Raw genomic sequence first — 25,247 nt, 5'->3', positions numbered from 1 at the left:
CAGTCACAAACTGTCCATCCCAGTCACAAATTTCAATATACATGATGGCTTCTGGCTCCGAGTTCCACTCAGTGCACGAATTGTCCCCAAATTATGCTCCATACACATGTGTCCCTCCGTTAAAGAGATCACTTCCTTCCAACTCAGCAGCACCTGCGGCTCCACTTTTGTCTCAGCCCGACAGATATTGAAACACTCGTCTATGTCTTTGTCACATTCAGACTCGACTGTGCGAATGGACACCAGACTGACCTCCCATGCTCCACCTTCCTTTCACTTATTGATCCAAAACATTGTTGCCTTTTTCCTATGCCATACTAAGTTTCAGATCACTGGGAGACAACAATAATAATATCCTGACAATTTCAGCACATAGCCTTTGACACTAATCTGTTGCCTTACTCCAAGCCAATTTCCCAGCCCAGCCAACAGGTTGCCTCACCAATCATTGCTCTCTTTACTGATCTACATTTGATGGAGGACCCCGAAGCCTCGAGTTTATTTTTCTTCACAATGCATTTCAAAACGCGCACGACCTCCTCTAACCCTACTAATACAATTGGATACTGAGCCTCCGATAATGTGAATCTCAACGTTGTCAACCAGCCTTTTCAGAGAACAACAAAGAACAATGAATAATACAGCACAGCAACAGGCCATTCGGACTCCCAAGCCTGCGCCGATATTGATGTTTGCCTAAACTAAAACTTTCTGAACTTCCGGGGACCATATCTCTCTACTCCCATCCTATTCATGTATTTGTCAAGATGCCTCTTAAACGTCGCTATCGTAGCTGCCTCCACCACCTCCCCTGGCAGCAAGTTCCAGGCACTCACCACCCTCTGTGTAAAGAACTTGCCTCGCACATCCCCTCTAAACTTTGCCCCTCTCACGTTAAGAATATGTCCTCTAATAACTGACTCTTCCACCCTGGGAAAAAGCTTCTGACTATCCACTCTGTCCATGCCGCTCATAACTTTGTAAACCTCAATCATGTCGCCCCTCCACCCCCGTCGTTCCACTGAAAACAATCCGAGTTTATCCAACCTCTGCTCATAGCTAATGCCCTCCAGACCAGGCTACATCCTGGTAAACCTCTTCTGTACCCTCTGCAAAGCCTCCACGTCCTTCTGGTAGTGTGGCGACCAGAATTGCACGCAATATTCTAAGTGTAGCCTAAAAAAAGTTATGTACAGCCGCAGCATGCCTTGCCAATTTTTATACTCTATGCCCCGACCGATGAAGGCAAGCTTGCCATGTGCCTTCTTGACTACCTTATCCATCTGCGTTGCCACACCTGTGGACCTGTACGCCCAGATCTCTCTGCTTGTCAATACTCCTAAGGATACTGCCATTTACTGTATACTTCCCACCTGAATTAGACCGTCCAAAATGCATTACCTCACATTTGTCCGGATTATGCTTCATCTGCCAATGCTCCGCCCAAGTCTCCAACCGATCTATATCCTGCTGTATCCTCTGAGAATCCTCATCACCGTCTACAACTCCACCAACCTTTGTGGCGTCCGCAATCTTACTAATCAGTCCTGCTACATTGTCCTCCAAATCATTTCTACATACTACAAAGAGCAAAGGTCCCAGCACGGATTCCTGACCCTACTAGTCACATCCCTCCATTCAGAAAAGCACCCTTCCACTGCGACCCTCTGTCTTCTATGACCGAGCCAGTTCTGTATCCATCTTGCCAGCTCACCTCTGATCCCGTGTGACTTCACGTTTTGTATCAGTCTGCCACGAGGGACCTTGTCAAAGGCTTTACTGAAGTCCATATAGGTAACATCTACTGCCCTTTCTTCATCAACCATCTTTGTCACTTCCTCATAAAACGCAATCAAATTAGTGAGATACGACCTCCCCTTCACAAAACCATGCTGTCTCTCGCTAATAAGTTCGTTTGTTTCCAAATGGGAGTAAATCCTGTCCCGAAGAATCCTCTCTAATAATTTCCCTACCACTGACGTAAGGCTCACCGGCCTATAATTTCCTGGATTATCCTTGCTACCCTTCTTAAACAAAGGAATAACATTGGCTATTCTCCAGTCCTCTGGGACCTCACCTGTCGCCAATGAGGATGCAAAGACTTCTGTCAAGGCCCTAGCAATTTCTTCCCTTGCCTCCCTCAGTATTCTGGGGTAAATCCCATCAGGCTCTGGGGAGTTATCAACCTTAATGCTTTTCAATACACCCAACACCTCCTCCTTTTCGATAATGAGATGACTGAGACTATCTACACTCCCCTCCCCACGCTCATCATTCACCAAGTCCTTCTCTTTGGTGAATACTGATGCAAAGTACTCATTTAGTACTTCACCCATTACCTCTGGCTCCTCACTTAGATTCCCTTCTCTGTCCTTGAGTGTGCCAACCCTTTTCCTAGTTACCCTCTTGCTCTTTATATCCGAATAAAAATCCTTGGGATTTTCCTTAATCCTGTTTGCCAATGAATTTTCATGACCTCTATTAGCCCATCTCACTCTTTGCTTAAGCTCCTTCCTACTGTCTTTATATTTCTCAAGGGATTCTTCTGTTTCTAGCCTTCCAGCCCTTATGAATGCTTCCTTTTTCTTTTTGACCAGGCTCACAATATCCCGCGTTATCCAAGGTTCCCGAAACTTGCCAAACTTATCCTTCTTCCTCACTGGAACATGCTGGTCCTGAATTCTAATCAACTGACATTTGAAAGACTCCCACATGTCAGATGTTGGTTTACCCTCAAACAGCCGTGGGCACCCTGTTAAACGAGGGCTGCTGTGACACGGATTCCCTCGGATCCATGGTGTGCAGCAGAAATCTCAAAACCCTGGAGAGGTCGGCTGCGTTTGCTGAAAACGTAAAGACTAGGTGACGCAGTACTTGCACATGGGCAAATTCTGTCTCTTCAGCTGGAACGTCTGCTTCTGAGACGTTCAGGCAGTTGCCCGGATGAAAGATGGTGCTGCTCAATTTATCACAGAAAATGCTTATAGCTAGATAGTTCTAACAAACTAACCTTACATTAAGTTGGATGGAAGCCCAGTAATATGTTACTATGTAGTTATAGGATACTAAGTATAAACCTCAGATACATATAATATTCCAGTAACCCTATTAAGCAAAAAATATCATGATTGAATTTACATGTTCTGATACTTTAGGGAGATAGTGAATTGGCACCCCGATCGATGGAGAAGAAAATCGGACCGAGTATAAACTCTGCTGCCAATTCGTTATTGTGATTCGATTTTATGACTGACCAGGATTTGATTTCACCCAATTGCAGCGAATAGTTAGCCGCTCTCCTCCTCTGCAACTCGCTTTCTCCCCTCCTGCATACAAGCCTCTTCCATCCCCCACGCCCTCAGCCGTTCGCTCCTTCACTCCCCTGCCCGATTGCTCCTCGCTTCTCGCCACCCCGCTTCCCATGACCCCCGTTACTGCCGCTAGCTGTAGGCCACACAGCTTCTTTCTTCTCGGCCACTAGGCCTCAGGTTTGCTGGTTCACCACACGCCACCCGAAGAAGAAAAGCAGGCCGTGAAGTGATACGGGGCGAATTAGGAGCGAGCGGCCGAGAGGAGGAAGTGTTGAGGCCAGAAGGGACTTGCCAGGGAGGGAGGAGAGCGGCTAGTGGGGATGGAACGAGTGACGGGGATCGAAGTCCAGCCTCAAAGTCTCCAATTCAGCCGCTCCCTCCAGCCGAATTGGGGGACTGGAGAACCAATGACACGTTACTACGCATGCGCGACGGCCAGGCGCATGCTCGAGAATAGCCCAGGTGCCGATATCTGATTATAATAAATTAAATAATAGAAAAATACTGCAGATACTTGAAATATGATATAAACCAATAAATGCTGGAAGTGCTCAGTCGGTCTGGCAGTATCTCTGGAGCAAGCAGCACAGTTAACGTCTCAGGTAAGTGACCCTTCATCAGTGGATCCGAAATGACATCATTTGCACCACTTGGTCCTGGCCCTTGCAAGACGTTTGTTGTGCATTTGCGAGGCTTGGAGCATCTGATGACCTTTGCAGATTTCTGCGTTGTCAGGAGTCAGCTTGGGAGAGATATCACCAGTGTGCTGGCACAAGCTCCTGCAAATTCAGTGACAGGACAGCCGCTCCAATATCAGTGCCCTCTCTCAGGCCAACGTCCCCAGTGTCCAGACACTGTTCATAGTCACTCAGTTATGTTGGGCGGGCCACAAATATAACAGGCCTGACACAGGACTCCCAAAACAAGCTTTCTACTCTGCGCTTTGGCACAGCAAGAGGCTATCAGGAGAGCAGAGGAAATGCAACAATGACTTTAAAGCCTCCGTGACAAAATATTAACTCTGCACTGTTACGTGGAAATATCTTGCCCCAGCCTGCCCAAAATGGAGAGGAAGCATCCGTGAAGGTGCCAGCCAGTTCGAAAAACGTTGACATACTCAGACAGTGACCAGGTGCAAACAGCGGAAGGAACATTTGGAAATTCGAGCATCTCATTCACTCACCTCACCAAACACAACCTGTCCCAGCTGGAGTGGAAGAAAGTCATCCTCATTCCCGAGAGACTGCCTAAGTCTTTGCTAAACACTTTCTTGAAATCCACAGCAGCAACCTCCATTGCATTCTCATCATCAACATTCCCTTTTACCTCATCTAGCAATTTAATTAAATACTTAATTGAGGTGGGCATGTTTGAATGAGTTTAAAGTTGGGTATTTAAAGCCGAGATTATTCTTTCATGGGATTTGGGCATCACTGGTAGGGCCAGCATTTGTTGCCCAAGCATAATTTCCCTGAACAACCAAGGGTTTACTAGGCCGTTCCACAGGGAAGATAAGAGTCAACCACGTTTCTGTGGGTCTGGAGTGACATGCATGCCAGACCTTGTAAGGACGGCAGATTTCCTTCCCTAAAGGACATTAGATGGGTTATTACTACAGTTAATGATAGTTTCATGGCACCATTACTGACACCAGCTTTCAATTCCAGATTTTACTTTTAGTTTGGATTTTTGTATTGATTAATTGAATGTAAATTCCACCAGCTGTCGTGGTGGATTTTGAACTTGTGTCCCCAAGGTATTATCCTGGAAATCTCGATTACTAGCTCAGTGCCATCACTACTCCGCCACCAAGCAGTGAGAAAAATTAGCTATGCATGAACTAGTCAAAAACGATGGGAGGGACTCAAAGAAGTATTGAGCACAATACGTATTGAATACTTGGATCCTGTTCCGACTCTTTGGAAAATGAACTCAATTAATATCCATGCTCCGTTCCTTACTGTTACCCTGAAATTTATTTCCCTTACGGTATTTATGCAATTCTCTTTTGAATGTTAATATTCAATCTGAAATTAACAGCCTTTATCTGGTGCCATCAACCCACAACAACACGCTGATAAAAATTGTTTCCCCATGAAGCTCCTCAATGCGCATTTTGGATTCGGAAAGGAACATGTGTGACTTTAAAAGAGAGAACTTCTGAGATGAATGGGTAGCCTTAACGTTTCAGGCAGCGTACACTGCCCGTCGTCAAGAGAAATGACTCGTCCAGAAAGAAGAAATAGCTTTATATCTGAAGGAGCATGGAAATGTGCGCAGGACGATATTGCTAATCGGATATTACGTGTTCTCGTTCTTGCTGCTATTGGTAGGCGTATTGTGTTTCGTGGTATGTCGGTTTTGCTCTTCCTTCCACAATCAATGTTCACCTTTTGCATTCCTCATTCCATTTCTTGCCTGCAACATTGCCTTATCTTATATTCATTTGCAACACATACTCCATTAAATTTACTCTGCTTGCCCGCTGTTCCGGGGGGGGGTGATGGAGCATACCTCCCATTCACACCAATACACATTTTTGCTGTGATTTCAGTTGAGAAATTTAAATCTGCCAGACGGTTTACATAAGAACATAAGAAATAGGAGCAGTATCAGGCCATTCATCACCTAAAGCCTGCACGCCATTCAATAAGATCATGGATGAGCTTCCCCAGGTCCCAACTCTTCTTTTCAGTCAGCTCCGCATACCCCTCCACTCCACGAGATTTCAAAAATCTATCTACGTCCTCCTTAAATATATTTAGTGGCCTAGCCTCCACAACTCTCTGAGGTGCAGAATCCCAGAAAATCACAACCCTCTAAGAGAAGAAATTCCTTTGCATCTCTGTTTTTAATTTGTGCCCCCTTATTCTGTAATTATGACCCCGAGTTCGAGATTCCCCCACAAGTGGAGATATAGTCTGAACATCTATCCTGTAAAGCCCCCTCAAAATCTTATATGTTTCAAAAAGGTCACCTTTTATTCTTCTAAACTCCAATAAATGAAGCCCGAACATGTTTAGCCGTTCATGATAAGACAATCACTTCATCCCAGGAATGAGCCTGGTGAACCTTTTCTGAACAGTCTCCAATGCTAGTATATCCTTCATTAAATATGGGGACCAAAATAGTACACAGTACTCCAGATGTGGCCACACCAATACCCTGGAACAAGACTTCCCTATTTTAAACTCTAAGCCCCTGGCAATAAAGGCCAACATTCCATTTGCCTTTCGAATTACTTGCTGCAGCTGCATGCAAACATTTTGTGTTTAATGTACAAGAGGACCCAGATCCCTCTGTACTGCAGTATTTTGTAGCCTTCACCATCTAAATAATAATCTGTCTTATTTTCATCCCACCAAAGTGGAACACCTCACACTTTCCCACATTGAATTCCATCTGCCAAGTTTTCTTTTCTCCCCCCACTCACTTGACCTATCTATATCCCTTTGCAGATTCTGTGTCCTCATCACAACATGCCTTCCCACCTATTTTTGAATCATCAGCAAATTTAGATACACAACACTCTGTCCCTTCCTCCAAGTCATTGATATAGGTAGTAAATAGTTGATGCCCTCGGACCGCTCCTTGTGGCACCCGATTAGTTACGGCTTTCCAATCTGAAAAAGACCCATTGATCACAATGCACTGCCTTCTGTGCTGTGTGACACACAAGCAAAGCTAGGCCTACGTGCGAAATGACAGCGAATGGATTGTTCACGAAATGTTCCTGAGGAACCTTCTGCCACAGATGAATTGCTGATAATTGGCGCTTCTGTATAATATTTTGATGTGTATGAGTGACGGACGACAGAGTTGCGAATGAAGATTGAAATGTACCGTTTTGGCAAGTTGGTTCAGCGCAACAAGATCCAAACTGTTCCTCCTTTATCATAAAAACTCATTTATAACGTGGCCTTGAATCAATTGGAAGGCAAATGAACAGAACCCTGGAGGTGAAGAATTATTCTAATTCCAATGAAAAAAGGGCTAATCTATTTAGCTGTTCTTGATAAAGACAAGGCTTCATCCCAGGAAACAGCCTAGTAATTATTTTATGAGCTGCCTCTAATGCTGGCATATCATTCCTGAAATATGAGAACCAACACTGTGTGCAGTACTCCAGGTGTGGCATTACCAACCTCCTGCACAGTTGTGACAAGACTTCCATACTTTTAAACTCTGACCCCCTAGCACTAAAGGCCAAAATTCCACTTACCTTCCTAATTACACGCTGATAACCTGCATGATAACAGTTTTGTGTTTAATGTACAAGATCACCCAGATCCCTCTGTACTGCAGTATTTTGTAGTCTTTCTCCATCTAAATAATAATCTGCCTTTTTACTGTTCCTACCAAATTGGATGACCTCACACTTTCCCACAATGAACACCATCTGCCAATTTTTTGTCCACTAACTGAACATATCTATATCCCTTTGCAGCTTATTTCTGTCATCATCACAGCATGCCTTCTCACCTAAATTTGTATCGTCAGCAAATTTGGCTGCACTACACTCTGTCCCTTCCTCCAAGTTATTAATATAGATAGTAAATAGTTGAGGCCCCAGGACCGATGCTTGGGGCATCCCACTAGTTATGGCTTTCCAACCAGAAGAAGACACATTAATCCTGACTCTCTGCATTCCATGTGCTAGACAATCCTCGATCCATGCTAACACATTACCCCCAATACCCTCAGCAATAACCTTTTATGCGGCACCTTTTTGAAAGCCTTCTGAAAATCCAAATACACAACATCTACCGGTTCCCCTTTATCCACTCTGCTGGTTATATCCTCAAAGAACTTTAACAAATTAGTCGAACATGATTTGCCTTTCATAAAACTATTTTGACTATGTGTGTTTGCATTATGTATTTCTAAATGACCTGCTATTTCTTCCTTAATAATGGACTCGAATATTTTCCCATGTTAAGCTAACTGGTCGATATATTTGTGCTTTCTGTGTCCCTCCTTTATTGAATCGGGGCGTCACATTAGCGGTTTTCCAAATCGCTGGTACCTTACACAATCCAGTGAGTTTTGGTATGTTATGACCAATGCATTTACTATCTCTGCAGCCACTTCTTTAAAAACCTTTGGATGCAGTCCATCAAGTGCTGGCGACGTGACTGCCTTTATTCCCATAAGTTTGTCAAGAACCTTTTCCCTCGTGATAGAGATTGTTACAAGTTCCTCCCTCCCATTTACACGTTGCTCATCTATTATTGTTGGGATGTTCACAGTGTCCTCCACCGTAAAGGCCAATACAAAATATTGATTTAACTTAGCTGCCATTTCCCTGTTCCCTGTTATTAATTCCCCAGTTTCATCCACAAAGGGTCCCACACTTACTTTAGCTACTCTCTTTCCTTTTTAGACAACCGGAGAAGCTCTTTGTGCTTGTTTTCATATTTCTTGCCAATTTACTCTTACTCAATGTTCCCCCTCTTCATTAGTCTTTAAGTCATCTGCTGATTTATAAAAAAAAAATCCCAATCCTCTGCCCTGCCACTAACTTTCGCCACTTTGTACGCCTTTGTTTTTGAATTGATACTCTCCTTAACGTCCTTTTAGTTATCCACGGGTGGTCCATCGTTTTCATTGTGTCCTTCCTCCTGACCAGAATAAATGTTTGCTGCGTGTTATGAAATATCTGCTTAAAAGTCTGCCACTGTTCATCTGCTGTCTTTCCTTTTAGTCTATGTTACCAGTCCGCATTAGACAACTCTTTCTTCATACCTCTGTAAATGTCCTTGCTTAAGTTGAAGACACTGGTTTGAGACCCGAGTTGCTCACCCTCCAACTGCATTTGAAATTGTACCATGTTATGAACACATCCCCCGAGACGAATTTTAGCTACGAGATATCTTCTTTATCCTACCTCATTGCACATTACTAATCTAAAATAGTCTGTTCCCTGGTAGATTCTGCAATGTGTAGTTCTCAGAAACAATCCCTGATGCATTCTACAAATTCGTCTTCCTTGCCAATTTGATTTGTCCAGTCGAAATGCAGATTAAAATCACCCATGATAATTGGAGTGCTTTTCCCACACGCCTCCATCATTTCCTGATTAATACTTTGTCCGACAGAGAGGCAAATCATTGGAGACCTACAAACGACTGCCACCCGTGATTTCTTTCCTTGCTGTTCCTTATTTCTACCCAAACTGTTTCTACATCACGATCTACTGCACCTATATCCTTACTCAAAACTGCACTGATCACTTCCTTTAATAGCAAAGCTACCCCACCTACTTTTACTTTCTACGTATTCTTCCAGACTGCCGAATATCCTTCAACATTGAGGTTTCGGTCTTGGTTATCCTGCCACCACATCTCTGTGATAGCTATCAAATCATATTCATTTAATTTCTATTTGTGCCATCAGCTCATCCATCTTGTCACAAATGTTACATGCATTCAGATAAAGAGCCTGAAGCTTTGAATTTTTTAAAAAACCATTTTTACGTACTCTGGTTCTAATTTCTGCTGTACTCTTATGCTTGTATTCTGTGTCCCTTCCTGTCACATTCCGATTAATGTATGCCCTTTCACTACCCTGCACCTCTGCTGTCTCGTTACGTTTCGACGTTTTAAATTTCCCTTCTATTGGACCCTCCCCCCACTATTTACTTTGAAGTCTTTTCTAGAAACCTACTTGTACGATTCTCCAGGATACTGGTCCCAGCATGGTTCAAGTGAAGCCCATCCCAATGGAACAGCTCTCTCTTTCCCCAGTAATGGTGCCAGTGTCCCATAATCGGGGCCCATTTCTCCCACACCATTCTTTGAGCCATACATCTACCTCTCTAATCTTATTTCCCCAATGCCAACTTGCACGTGGCTCAAGTAGCAATCTGGAACCTTTGTGGTTCTGCTTTCTAATTTAGCCCTGAGCTGCTCATAGTCCCTCAGGAGAACCTCCTTCCTATGTTGTTGATAGCTATGTGGACCATGACACCTGGATCCTTCACTTGCACTCCACGTTCTTCTCTAGCCCAGAAGAGATGTCCTTAACCTTGGCACCAGGCAGGTAACACAGCCTTTGGAATTTTCTATTTTGCTGCAGAGAATTGCAACTATTCCCCTAACTATGCTATCCCCTATTACAGCTACATTTCTTTGTTCTCCTCCTGCTTGAATGGCGCACTGAACCAGAGGTGGCGGACAGTGGTACACAGTAGGGAGGGAGTTTCCCTGGGAGTCCTCAACATCGACTGCGGACCCCATGAATTCTCATGGCATCAGATCAAACATGGGCAAGGTAACCTCCAACTGATTACCACCTACTGCCCTCCCTCAGCTGATGGCTCAGCACTCCACCATGTTGGACACCAGTTGGAGGTAGCACTTAAGGTGGCAAGGGCGAAAAATGTACTCTGGGTGGGGGATTTCAATGTCCATCACCAAGCGTGGCTCGGCAGCACCACTGCTGACAGATCTGGATGAGTCGTTAAGGACATAACTGCTAGACTGGATCTGCGGCAGGTGGTGGGGGAACCAACACGAGGGAAACACATGCTTGACCTTGTCCTCACCAATCTGCCTGCGGCAGATGCTTCTGTCCATGTTTGTATTGGTCGGAGTGACCACAGCACAGTCCTGATGGAGACGAAGTCACGCCTTCACATTGAGGAGACCGTCCATCGTGTTGTGTGGCACTATCACCGTGCTAAATGGGATAGATTTCCAATAGATCTAACAATGCAAAACTGGGCATCAATGAGGCGCTGTGGGCCATCAGCAGCAGCACAATCTGTAACCTCATGGCCCGGCATAGCCCCCACTCTACCATTACCATCAAGCCAGGAGACCAACCCTGAATCAATGAAGCGTGCAGGAGGGCATGGCAGGAGCAGCACCAGGCATACTTCAAAATGAGGTGTCAAACTGGTGAAGTTACAACACAGGAATATCTGCATGTCAAACTGCATACGCAGCATGTGATAGACAGAGCTAAGCGATCCCATAACCAACGGATTAGATCTAAGCTCTGCAGTCCTGTCACATCCAGCCGTGAATGGAGTTGGACAATTAAACAACTAACTTGAGGAGGTGGCTCCACAAATATCCCCATCCTCAATGATGGGGGAGCCCAGTACATCAGTGTGGAAGATAAGGCTGAAGCATTTGCAACAATCTTCAGCCAGAAGTGCCGAGCTGATGATCGATTTCGGCCTCCTCCTGAAGTCCCCAACATCACAGATTCCATACTTCAGCCTATTCGATTCACTCTTCGTGATATCAAGAAATGACTGAAGGCACTGGATATTGCAAAAGCTATGGGCCCTGAGAATATTCCGGCAACAGGACGGAAAACCTGTGCTTCAGAACTTGCTGCACACCTAGCCAAGCTGTTCCAGTGCAGCTACAACACAGGCATCGACCCTGCAATGTGGAAAACTGCCCTGGTCTGCCCTGTACACAAACAGCATGACAAGTCCAACCCGGCCAATTACCGCCCCATCAGCCTACTCTCAATCATCAGTAAAGTGATGGAAGGTGTCATCAACAGCACGTGCTAGGCAATAACCTGCTCAGTGACGCTCAGTTTGGGTTCCGCCAAGGTCACTCAGCTCCTTACCTCATTACAGCCTTTGTTCAGACATAGACAAAAGAGCTGAACTCAAGAGGTGAGGTGGGAGTGACTGCCATTGACATCAAGACAGCATTTGAGCGAGTATGGCATCAAGGATCCCTGGCAAAACTGCGGTCAATTGGGAATCAGGGGGAAATCCCTCCGGTGGCTGGAGTCATACCGAGTGCAAAGGAAGATGGTTGTGATTGTTGGAGGTCAATCATCTCAGCTCCCTCTGCTCAGCTCACTGCAAAGTTCCTCAGGGTAGTGGCCTCGGCCCAACCATCTTCAGCTGCTTCATCAATGACCTTCCTTCAATCATAAGATCAGAAGTGGGGATGTTCGCTGATGATTGCACAATGTTCAGCACCATTCGTGACTCCTCAGATACTGAAGCAGTCCGTGTAGAAATGCAGCAAGACCGGGACAATATCCAGTCTTGGGCTGATAAGTAGCAAGTAACATTCGCGCCACACAAGTGCCAGACAAGGACCATCTCCAACAAGAGAGAATATAACCATCTCCCCTTGACATTCAATGGCATTACCATCGCTGAATCCCCCACTATCAACATCCAAGGGGCTATCATTGACCAGAAACTGAACTGGACTAGCCATACTCCGTGGCTACAAGAGCAGGTCAGAGGCTTGGAATCATCATGCGAGTAACTCACCTCCTGACTCCCCAAAGCCTTTCCACCATCGACAATGCACAAGTCAGGAGTGTGATGGAATACTCTCCACTTGCCTGGATGGGTGCAGCTCCAACAACACTCAAGAAGCTCAACACCATCCAGGACGAAGCAGTCCGCTTGATAGGCACCCCATCGACAAACATTCACTCCCTCCACTACCGACGCAAACTGGCAGCAGTGCGTACCATCTTCAAAATGCACTGCAGCAATGCACCAAGGCTCCTTCGACAGCACCTTCCAAGCACACGACCTCTACCAACTAGAAGGACAAGGGCAGCAAATACATGGGAACACCACCACCTGCAAGTCCCCCTCCAAGTCACACACTATCTTGATTGGAACTATATCGCCGTTCCTTCATTCACGCAGTCAAAATCCTGGAACTCCATTCCTAACAGCACTGTGGGTCTACCTGCACCAAATGGACTGCAGCGGTTCAAGAAGGCAGCTCACCACCACCTTCTCAAGGGAAATTGGGGATGGGCAATAAATGCTGGCGTGACCAGCGTCGCCCACATCCCATGAATGAATAAAAAAAAGACTGGCTGAGGCTCCTCCAAAGATAAGTTGTGGATCTCCATACCTGCGTCACTCGCAGTCACACACTCCTGTCCCTGCCGACGGTCTAATTTTGATGTAATTAATCTAATTGGTGTGACTGTCTCCTGAAAACAGTGTCCAGGTAACTCCCCCCCATTTCTGATGTGTCGCAGTGTCCGCAGCTGGGACTCCAGCTTATCAGCTCTGAGCCGAAGGCCCTCGAGCGGCCAACACTTGCTGCAGATGTGATCACCGTGGATCGCACCGGCGTCCACCAGATCCCACATACTGCAGCTGCAACACATAATCTGCCCAGCCATCTCTATTCTATTTAATTAATTTATTTGGATCATAGTATTTAAAAAAATAATTATTTAAGTGAACACTCAACGTGTAATGATTTAAAACAAAAATAGAGACACGGAGGAAATACCCACCCGTCAATTACCAGCTCTCCTGTGGCGTCCCATTCGATTCTTTTGGTCAAGCAGGTCCACAGTACAGAGCCACTGTTTCTTTTTTTTTATCCCCGTGTCCTCGCCCCTGTTGCCGCTCTCGCTGACGCCGCTCTGGTCTTGCTTATCGGGTCTCTGAATTTAAACATTAGCCTGTAATCATTGGAAAAGAAAAACTTCCTTCTCATTTACCACTTTAATGTTACAAGGGTTTATCAAGCTGGAAAATGGACATTTAACACAAATTTTATTCACAATCTTCCACTTTTCTCCTCACTTTTTAAGCTCAGCGATAACGACCTTCACATTGGGGCAAAGAGTTTTTACTGCTGCAAGAAAGTGTCACTAGTTTCCATTTGCTTCCTGACTGTTTCTTTCCTCAGCTCTCCTGGGGGATTCAGAGGGATTTTTGTTCATCGCTTGTCCAAATTCAGGAGGTTCCAGCTCCTCTGCAGCTGCTGTCCTGGAGAAATCAACTGTATTTAAAATGTTTCACTCTGTTTGGAGAGATGAGGAAAAACTGTTTACACAACAGAGGGGAGAAACTAATAGGCAGGGCGTTGTTATGTTCTGGAATTCACTATCTGATGGGTTTCTCAAAGCAGATTCAATATTAATTTTCAAAAGCCAACAGGATAAAAACTTCAATTACTTTTAGATATAGTAGAAAAGATACCAGCATGGAAAGATAGGTGAGAGAGATCGATGGCATAACTTTAGCGATGAAGAACTCAACACAACCTATTTAGAGAGTGTTTATGTGTGAATGATTGCATGAGTTTTATTTAATGATGTTGCTTTATTTATACATTACCTTTAATCAATCAAAATAATTTTACAAACATCAGCCAGTTTAATGTTACAAGTGTTTACATAGTGGGAAAATAGCCATTTAACGTAAATTGTATTGCAATTCTTTTATTCAGCATCTCAGGTTTAAATGAAGTAAATACCTCAAACAAGTGGAAACTTCCAAACTCATGAACACAGAATTTCCCATCAGCAATTGCTCAGCATCTCCATCCGCTGGCGACCCTGCCTCAGTGCACTTACTGTCTTTCTCACCATCCACGTCTGCTGGAGTACCTGCCTCACTGCAGTTTCTGTCCCACTCTCACCATCTCCATCTACTGGTGTCCCTGTCTCACTGCAACTTCTGTTCCTTTCATCATCTCACAATCACTGTGATTTGTCGCTATGTCCATTTTGCTCTTCGTCCAGGCTGGCTTTGGTTGAATCCAGCTGAGATTTTCAGTGATGCCTTTGTGTGAAGTCCCACCTAAATATGTCAGTTTATTGATAAAATATAATCTCAGAATCATATTTAAATCATTTCAGGGCTCATTGCTGTGAATATAAAATATGCTTTTGGTCATGTGTGGAGGGTAGGGAATGGAATATGAATGGGATTTAGTTCCAATCTTCGAAACCTTCAGCTCTTTCTATGATTTCACTAATTTAACAATGAGATTGAGAATGTAATTCACTGCGTTCTTCAGCCCCTGTCTGAATTTAATCTGGGTTGCTGCGTAAATACATGTGTTGGTTCAGGAACTGACAATCTGCAGCATCATTGATGTTTTATTTGTGATAAAGTGAGGGTCAATATTGGAGAAAAAGTACTGAATATCTGCAATTCGGCTGTAAATGATAAACACAACCAGTGTGATTCAAAGCATTATAAAACTGCCAGGTCTACTGAAGAGTAAAATAATTGTTTTTCTGCGATTCTCCATTTCTGGGCCCTTGTGATTCTTTCTTCCCATTAGCTCCTTGCTTATCCGATATCTGTGGGATTCTTATAGTGTCCTCCAACGTGAAGACCGATGCAAAATATTGGTTTAAATTATCTGCCATTTCCCTGTTCTCTGTTATCAACTCTCCAGTCGCATCCTCCAAGTGTCCCACACACACTTTAGCTACTCTCTTTCTTTTTATATAACCGTGGAAGCTCTTGCTGTTTGTTTTTATATTTCCTGCCAATTTGTTTTCATAATGGATTTTCTGCTTCTTTATCAGATTCTTAGTCATCCACTGCTTGTTGCTAAAATATTCCAAATCCTCCGGCCTATCATTAGTTTTTGCTGCTTTGTATGCCTTCGTTTTTGATTGGCTGCTCTCCTTGACCACCTTTGTTGACCACCGGCCGTTCATCCTTCTCATCAAGTCCTTCTTTTTGACCTGGATATTTTTTTATGCTGAGCATTATGAAATATCTGTTTAAATGTCTGCCACTGCACATCCACTGACCTTCCCCTTAGTCTTTTTTGTTCCAGCCCTCTTTAGACAACTCTTTCTTCATACCTCCATAATTGTCTTTGTTTAAGTTGAGGTCACTAGTTTGAAACCCGAGTTGCTCTCTCTCAAACTGATTTTGAGATTCTTCCATGTTGTGCTCATTCCCCCCGGATGATCCTTAACTATGATATCTCTTATTAATGCTACCTCATTACACATTATTAGATTTAAATAGCCTATTCCCAGGTAAGTTCTGCAACGTATTGCTCTCAGTAGCAATCCCTGATGCACTCTATAAATTCGTCCTCCATCTTACCTCTGCCAATCTGATTTGTCCAGTCAGTCTGCAGATTAAAATCACCCATGACAATTGTAGCGCCCTTCTTACACGCCTCCATTGTGTCCGATTTAAAATTTATCCTCCAGTGAGGCATCTCTTCAGGGGCCTACAGACGACCCCCCACGCGTGACGTCTTACCCTTGCTAGTCCTTATTTCCACCCAAAATTGCATCTATATCACTGCTCACCACCGTACTATTAGCTTCTTTTTTTAACAAAGCTACTCCACCTCCTTTTCCATTTTGCCGATTTTTCCAGAACGTCAAATACTCTTGAATATTGAGCTCCTAGTCTTGGTCACCCTACAACCACGTCTCTATAATAGCTATCAAGTAATATTCATTTATTTCTATATGTGCCATAAAATCGTCTATCTTTATATAAATGCTGTTTGCATTGAGATAAAAAGCCTTAAGCTTTGACTTTTTACCATTATTATTCATCCTGGTTCTAATTTTAGCTTAACGCTTCAGCTTATATTTTCTGTCCCTTCCTGTCACACTTTGATTACTTATCGCTTCCTCATGACCCTGCAGCTCTTCTCTCTCGCTTCTTCCTTGACTTATTTAAACTTCCCTTCAATTGAACCCGACCACTACCCTCCCCGCCCTACACCTCCACCCCCACTCCGCCCCCCAACTAATAATTTTAAAGTCCGATCTACAATCCGAGTTATACGATTCGCCAGGACACTGGTCCCAGATTGGTTCAAATTAAGCCTATCCTAACGGAACACGTCTCACCTTACCAGTACTGGTGCCATTGTCACATGAATCAGAACCTATTTCTCCCACAGCAATCTTGGAGCCACGTGTTTACCTCTTTAATCTTATTTTCAAAATACCAATGTGCATGTGGCTCAGGTAGTAATCCGGGTACCTTTGTGGTTCTGTTTCTTAATTTAGCCCCGAGCTGCACATAGTTCATTAGCAGAACCTCTTTCCTCGGCCTACATATGTCGGCGGTACCTAAATGGATTACAACAACTGGATCCTTCCCCTCCCACTCTAAGTTCCTCTCTAGCCCAGAAGAGATGTCCTTAACATTGGAACCAGGTAGACAACACCGCCTTCAGGACTCATTGTCTTTGCTGCAGAGAACCATATCTATTACCCTAACAATGCTACCCCCTATTACTACTATATTTCTCTTCTCACCCCTCACTTGAATGGCGCTCTGAACAACTGTGATGTGCTCAGTTCATTCATCCTCCCTGCAGTCTGTGCCCTCGTCCACACTGGGAACAAGAACCTCGTACCTATTGACTCAGCGGACTGGCGAAGTCTCCTCCAAAGCTAAACTCGGGATCACCATACCTTCCTCATTCGCAGTCACACCCTCATGTCCCTGACCACGGTCCAAGTTTGATTTAATTAATCTAAGAGTGTGACTGTCTCCTGAAATACTGTGTCCAGGTAACTCTGTCCCTCCCTGATGGGTCGCACTGTCCGCAGCTCGGACTCCAGCTCATCAGATCTGAGTCGGAAGTACCTCGAGCAGCCAACACTTGCTGCAGATATGGTCACCGTGGATCGCACCAGCGTCCACCAACTCCCACATACTACAGCTGCAACAGCAACACATTGCCTTCCCAGCCTTTTCTATTCTATTTAATTAATTAACTTGGATGTTAAATATTATAAAAGTGAATTTCTTACCTGTACTCTTCAGCTGTAATAATTTCTTGATTTAAACCACTTGACTAATCAAAAGAGACACCGTCAAGATACCCACCAATCACCTACCTGTTTTCCTGAGATGTCACACCTCGGCTCTGACAGGTGGAGAGAGGCAGAAGGGATTCTCTGCCGCCGCTTTTTATCTCCCACCGCCGCTGCCCTTCTCACACAGGTCCGCTCTCCATGTCGTTCTCCCGACTGAGTAATGATTATGCTGTGCTGATGAATAACTGAAATATTTAGAATTAAAGTGCAAAAACACTTTAATTTCTGATCAGATTCTCCTGCTCTCCCAACATACTCCGGAATCCACAGGGATAGTGTGGCACAGTAAAACAACAATATATTGTATCGAGGAATTGGTGCACATTTAGTACTTGAAATACAATATAGGCATTAATATTGACAAAGGCACAAATTCCAGCTAAAACATTGAATAAATGTGTTATTATTATTTTACGTTATTTCCATTGTACATCAACACATACTTTATATACTGCAGCAATTTGTCCACATTAACTATATGGCAGTGGCGGAAGCAGTTACAAGAAATGTAAAGAGACAGATTTGTTATTGGTCACCCGATGTATTCTAAACCTTCTTTAATAGGAGATGAAAATGTGAGGCGGTTACAAAAGGACCTTTGCATAAACTCTTCATTAATAAACAATGGTTTTAATCTCTGTAACAGTGTTGGTAATTGCATGTGGAGTAATATATCTCAGTATTTGTATCGACAGAGAAATGGTCCGAAATCAATTCTGTTTGGAATTTTAATTAAACAGAAAACACACATTGTCAGACAAAATATAGAGAAAAAACAAATCTAATTATTTCAAAGCAAAGTAAAATGACGGTTGATTAAAACAAAGTGATGTTTATATAGTAAAGCAAATCACATTCATCATGTTCACACTGTTGGGAAAGTTCATGCCATTCTCTCAGGTTTAACACGGAATATTTTCCACCAGTCTGTGATCCACCGCCTGAAAACATCATATGCAGGATTTGAGACTGAATTTTAACTTAAAAGAAAAAGAAAATTACTTGAAAGTTTTACAGCAATGCTAACCATCAAACAAACACATCAAATGCAGTGTATGATTTCCTCAGAATATTCCTGCTTCAATCAGCCTCCTATTTCCTCAATAAATACAGCAAATGTTCTCTCTGATATTTTGGAATCAATGACCGTTGAAAACACCATTAATTATCATACTAATATCGGTCACAGCCGGGACTGCACATTGTCAGCACAAATACATGTAACAAATAATGAAGCATTGGTCTTACCTGGCTGATGGAGATGTAAGATATTGACCGATACAGTCACTGTCCATCGTTGGTGGAATGTCTGCTGTTGTGAACGTGTCACAGTGAACTTCCTCATTGTTTTCAGGAATGGAGGGAACCAGTGTTTACCGGGATCAGTGCGGGTCTGAGAGCTGTATACTGTGGAGAGAAAGTTTATGGATTAATGATTGGACTGAAAGTGGGTTCAGTGCGGGTCTGAGAGCTGTGTATTGTGGAGAGAGAAAAAATAAGAATTAATGATTGGACTGAAAGCGGATTAGTTGCGTGTCTGAGAGCTGTGCACTGTGGAGAGAACAAAATATGGATTAATGATTGGACTGAAAGCGGGTTCAGCGCGGGTCTTCGATATATGTGTCAGTCACATAAAGGGGACTGGAATTTGTTGGCCTTTGAATGTTTTCAAGCTTCATTCACCGTGTTGTTATATTTCCACTGGGTGATAGCAGATGAAGTGGATCTGCTTTGATTGAATCAGGGTGTTCAGTGTGAGCACTTGAAGGATTTGCAGTGGGAGTGTTAAGAAGAGAGATATCACACACAGAATAGCATCAGAATGTATTTTCTAAAATAAGTCAAGCTTTGTTTATTCTAATTTCCTTTAATCACAACATGAATTTAAATCAAGCAGCGGTCAGTGAGATCGCCGATTGGAATGAAATTCAAAGTAGTGACAGAGAGCTGGTGACTGTGGGAGTTTAACTCACCGAGCGTGGAGAGATCACTGCCGGCACTTGTCAGTGTGAAGAGATCATCAGGACCACTGTCCAGCAACAAGTGACCATCCGGAGTGTCAGTGGCTCCAGTCTCAATATCATCATAATCACCCGGAACCAGACCTGAGAGGAAATAATGATTTTCACAGAAATCAAATGGTAACACTGAATACTTAGAATGCTATTATTAAATGTTAATCTATTTGGGCCGGCCTGGGTAGATTGTGATCTTCAGCTGCAGCAAGATTAGATGAGAGCGAATGGTAGGACCATGTCATGTGGCGGTAGTTGAGTCTTCCTAGGCCATTGACGTGTTTAAAAGACAGCCAGCAATCGATTGAACGGCAGGAGCTCTGAAGGACATTGTGTGGGAGGACTGACAACTGGTGTGCTTGGCAGATGGCAGCAGCCAGATCAAGGGTGGCGCCCAGGTTTTCTCCTGCCACGCTGCAACTGCTCATCCAGGCAGGAAAGGCAAGGAGGGAAGCGCTTTGCGCTTGGGACAGGTGGAGGAGACCAGCTAGGCAGGCAGGGAGGGCATGGCAGGAGATTGAGCAGGAGGTGAGCAGCCGTGAGGTGGTCCCATGTAAGAGGCTTCAGTGCAGGAACAGGATCAATGCCATGATGTACTCAGGCAAGGTGAGTGAGGTATTGAACAAATTACTGGCAGCCTTAAATGCCAGAGAAAAATGAAAATGAAACTGGAGAAGGGGTCTCCCCACTGAGTCTGCAACAATAACCAGGCAGCAGCATTGGCTGCCAGAGGTATATTAACCTCTATGTGCAGGACACTGGACAGTCACAGCTGAGCCCTGCACCTCCAACACTGAATGGCTGCATGCAGCAGGCATCGTTGTTGTGCCATGATGGACAGTGAGGCTTCCACTAACAAAGGTATGGTGCGTGTCTATGACGAGTAAATGCCAATGTTAATCTGTGTGCTTGGAGGGGAACTGAGTTCGTAATGTGCACGAAAGAAGAAGGACTGGAGGTGGCGTTCCATACCTCATCGTCCTGATGCCAATGGAGGAAGAGGCTGTGGAGCGACGAGGCCTGGAGGCAGAGCAGCCTATGGCACAGATGTTGAGCTGCATGCGGAAACACCAGGTAGTGTGTGCCCTAATGGATGAGGGAAAAACAAATGCTGGTGAGCAATAAGCATAGCGTTGATGTGGTCATCATTGGCCTCCAGCAGCTCCAGAGAATGAGTAGTCAAAGAATGTATGCAGCACCCTCTCACCATTCCTCTCGCCCTCTCTCTCTCACAGATCAAATCGAAGCAGAGGCAGCCTTATGGACTGCTCAAATATCATTGGAATTGTTGCATGACAGCTGTTGCAACTCTCCTTTGCATTTGCGCTGGGACTTTGCGCAGGCATATGAGGCATGTCTTCAGTGGGTAGCCCTTCACACCCATTAACCAACCTTGAATTCTCATGGGAGGGCTGAAATTCTCGTGCACCTCAGACTGCCTTAGAATGAATGCATCGTGACAGCTTCCAGGGAACTTTACACAGACACATAAGAAGAACTTACAATGTTCCCAAACCTTGCGCACAGAGGGTAGAAGCTCATCCTATTGCTGCCTGGACTATGGAAGTCTTGATGGCCACATGCATGAATCGATGGCACCCTGCATGTAACGATTTCCCCAAATACCACAACAATTTCACTCTGGCTGTCCAGATTAGTGTGAAAGTGCATGTATTGGCTCGCCTTCTTGAACATGGCATTTGTGGCCATCTTGATGCACTGATGTGCCACAGACAGGGAAATCCCGCAAATGTTTCTCGAGGATCTCTGTGATGATCCTGAGGTGTAATAATTCAGTGCCACTGTGAGTATCAGTGTCGCAGGAAATGGGTGCCTACCACTTCTCATTGGGTTCAGATCCTCGTCCAGCATAGGACGCACCTCAGTGGCCGCCTCTCTGGAGAGGCACAACATTCACTGACACTGCTGCTCTGACTTGTGCAGGAAGCAGAACCTCTAATGGTAAACCCTCTCTGGTCGGCAGCATCTTCCTCACTCAAGACACTGGCTGTGTGCTATATGCGCCCTGGTCATCCACACACTCTTGCAGCCACAAGATCATTTTCCCTCTCTGGTTGCTGCAGCCGAATTCCTGGGGACTGCAGCTCTCTCCATCTCGGATCTTCCTCCACAATGGAAGGCCTCAAAACTGGAGTCGATGAGACCTATTGTAAATTGTTGCCCTCATTTCGCAAGTCCTCTATTCTTTTTACTCTTTATACTTAAGTTGCAAGCCGGAGTGGAATCTCAACCTGAATATCTCCGATGTGCTCGCCAAGATTGGACAGCCTCCAGATAGTCCATACCGCGATTCAGTATCTCTCACCCTACCCATGCTGCCACGATGATTCTTACATCGAAAACTGACCTTCCACTGAGCTTCCCCCTCCTTACAGATGACCAGGCTCTGAAACGCCATTTTCTTCGCGCGAATTTCACTAAATTGTGAATAGCTTGGAAAATTACCTTGCATTTCCTGTTCTACAGGCTCAGTTACCAGCCCGTCGTCTTAGAGTGCGGCCTTGACCCACCAGCTCGGGCGACTCTGGGAATATCACCCAGCAGCAAAAAACGTTGGGATTCCTTCACACTGCTATCCACCAGCATTTTGCCTCCCAGACTGTCGCCACGGTGTGACAACATTCTGCCCTCCGTTTTAAAGTCACATGCATCCCATTGTATCACCCATCCAACATGCACACAAATTTCACATTTCACCGCCCAGACAAGTGTCAGAAAACATAATAATTGAATATTTCATTCCGTTATAGTACTGGGTGCAATCAGGATGATGTTTTAGAAATCCTAATTATTTCTCCATTTTTAAAAGCAAAAATCACTCTGAAAATCTCCATGTTTTCAGCAGCATCATTTTAAGTTCTGATATATTTAGTTGCTGATTTTAGATAGCAGACAGTGTGATGGATTAAAAAAAGTGATGGTATTAAGTACAGATGTACCCACCCTGAATACTGGAAGAGTTCCCTTCAGGATTCTCTGATCCAGGATCCGTGTCACTCAAACTGTGACTGGTGTAATATTCAATCTGACTGAGGGACTCAATGGAATCAGTAACTGTTAAACACAAGCATGGATGGTTATTGGAGAGATTGAAAAGGACGTTCGAGCAAATTGCATAATACCGACATCATAGAAACATAGACACATAGAAAATAGGAGCAGGAGGAGGACATTCGGCCCTGTTCCGCCATTCATTCTGAACATGGCTGATCATCCAACTCAGTAACCTGTTCCCGCTATTGCCCCATATCCTTTGAACCCTTTCGCTATATCAATCTCCTTCTTGAAAACATGCAATGCTTTGGCCTCAACTGCTTTCTACGGTAGCGAATTCCACAGACTCATAACTCTGTGGGTGAAGTAATTTCTCCTCCTCTCAGTCCTGAAAAGTTTACCCCGTATCCTTCGACTATGACGCCTGGTTCTAGACTCCCCCACCATCGGGAACATCCTTCCTGCATCTACCCTGGCAAGTCCTGTGAGAATTGTATGAGATCGCCCCTCACTCTTCTGAACTCCAGCGAACATAATCCTAACCGACCCAATCTCTTTTCATACGCCCGTCTCGCCATTCCAGGAATCAGTCTGGTAAATTTTCGCTGCACCCCCTCGAAAGCAAAAACATCCTTCCTCTGGTAAAGAGACCAAAACTGCGCATAATATTCCAGGTGTGGTCTCACCAAGGCCCTGTATACTTGCAGAAAGACATCCCTGCTCCTGTACTCGAACCCTCTCACTATGAAGGCCAACATGCCATTTGCCTTTTACCTCCTGTTTCACCTGCATACTTATTTTCAGTGACTTGTATAGGTCCCGTTGCATATTCACCTCTCTCAGTTTATAGCCATTTAGTTAATAATCTGCCTGCCCGTTTTTTCGACCAAAGTGGATATCCTCACATTTATCCTCCCCTTGTCCATGAATATGCTCCCCAACGTAACCTTTCACCTTATCTCGTGCTTGGTATCGTCTGTAAACTTCCACTAGGCATTTGTCCAGTGAGGATACTAGGATCCATCTTATCAGCTTAAAGAATGTATTATTTCAGAGCCTGTGCTGGTTCTATCGTTGGCAGAGATAAAAGGCCTATGTTCGTTTGTGTTACAGCACTGAATCAGGCCCTGCGACCCACCGAGTCTGTGCCGACCATCAACCACCCATTTGTACTAATCCCATATTCCTACCACATCCCCACCTGTCCCGATATTTCACTACCACCTACACTAAGGGCAATTTTATATTGGCCAATTTACCTATCAACCTGCAAGTCTTGGGCATGTGGAATGAAACCGCATCACCTGGAGGAAACCCACGCAGACACAGGGAGAACTTGCAAACTCCACGCAGGCAGCACCCAGAATTCAACCCGGGTTGCGAGAGCTGTGAGGCTGCGGTGCTAACCACTGCGCCACTGTGCTGCCACTAGTCCTAGCTATATATATATATTATTAGAGGTGTCAATTATTAAGAGTCCCATTTCTTGTAATAATTCGGGAGTGAGTTGGATGGGTGAAATATGAGCAGAAGCTTTGTTTTGGAATGTGGAAACCGATTAGACAGTTCGAGAATGGATGGCCATACATAGAATCTGAATGGCTCGAATTATAACCAATGGATGAAGGAAGATAATATTTTAAATGTCGGAATTTACGAATTCCAGAGCACATTGAATAGAGCAAATCAGCAAAAACGATTACGATTTATTTCTAATAAGGCCACTTGACATTCCTTGCTAAGCTGCAGTGAACTACAGTCTTGCAAGGATATGCCACAATATCTGGGATCCTGTGTTGGTTCTGCGGTAAGGTATAAGGCTCACCTCTTCTGAATGACTTTTCCTGTATAACCACCATCAGTGAGATCAACTCACAGACCAGCAGGACTCCGAAGCAGACCGCAACTAGGATGGAAGTAGTTTTATATCCCTGTTCTTAATGCAAACAATACAGAAAGGTTTAACAGAGACACAATCCGTCTTGCATGATAACATATTTGCCATAAGTATTTAATAATTATATACACTGCTTCAGAACAATGAGTCAAGCTGAACATTCCCTAGTATGTGTGGTGCACATTGCACCAGAGGAACGTGTGAGCCGGTCTATATTACAGAGACAGTGCCCCCATGTTTCTGCTGATTACAGGACAGTTCAGGTACAGCCATAAACTGGGGTTAATGGAACTCCAACCAGACGCTTGGAAATATGCAGTGAGGAATATGTTCTCCAGTCAGTCAGTGAGAACGTGTATCATATTATCTTCCGAAAATGGCAAATATACTTAATAAATTAATACAAACCTTAACGCTAGCTGGAATACTAAT

This window comes from Heterodontus francisci, unplaced genomic scaffold (assembly GCF_036365525.1).
Source record: "Heterodontus francisci isolate sHetFra1 unplaced genomic scaffold, sHetFra1.hap1 HAP1_SCAFFOLD_236, whole genome shotgun sequence".
Taxonomy (NCBI): domain Eukaryota; kingdom Metazoa; phylum Chordata; class Chondrichthyes; order Heterodontiformes; family Heterodontidae; genus Heterodontus; species Heterodontus francisci.
The sequence above is the reverse complement of the archived record's forward strand: the minus strand, read 5'-3'. Positions refer to the sequence as shown.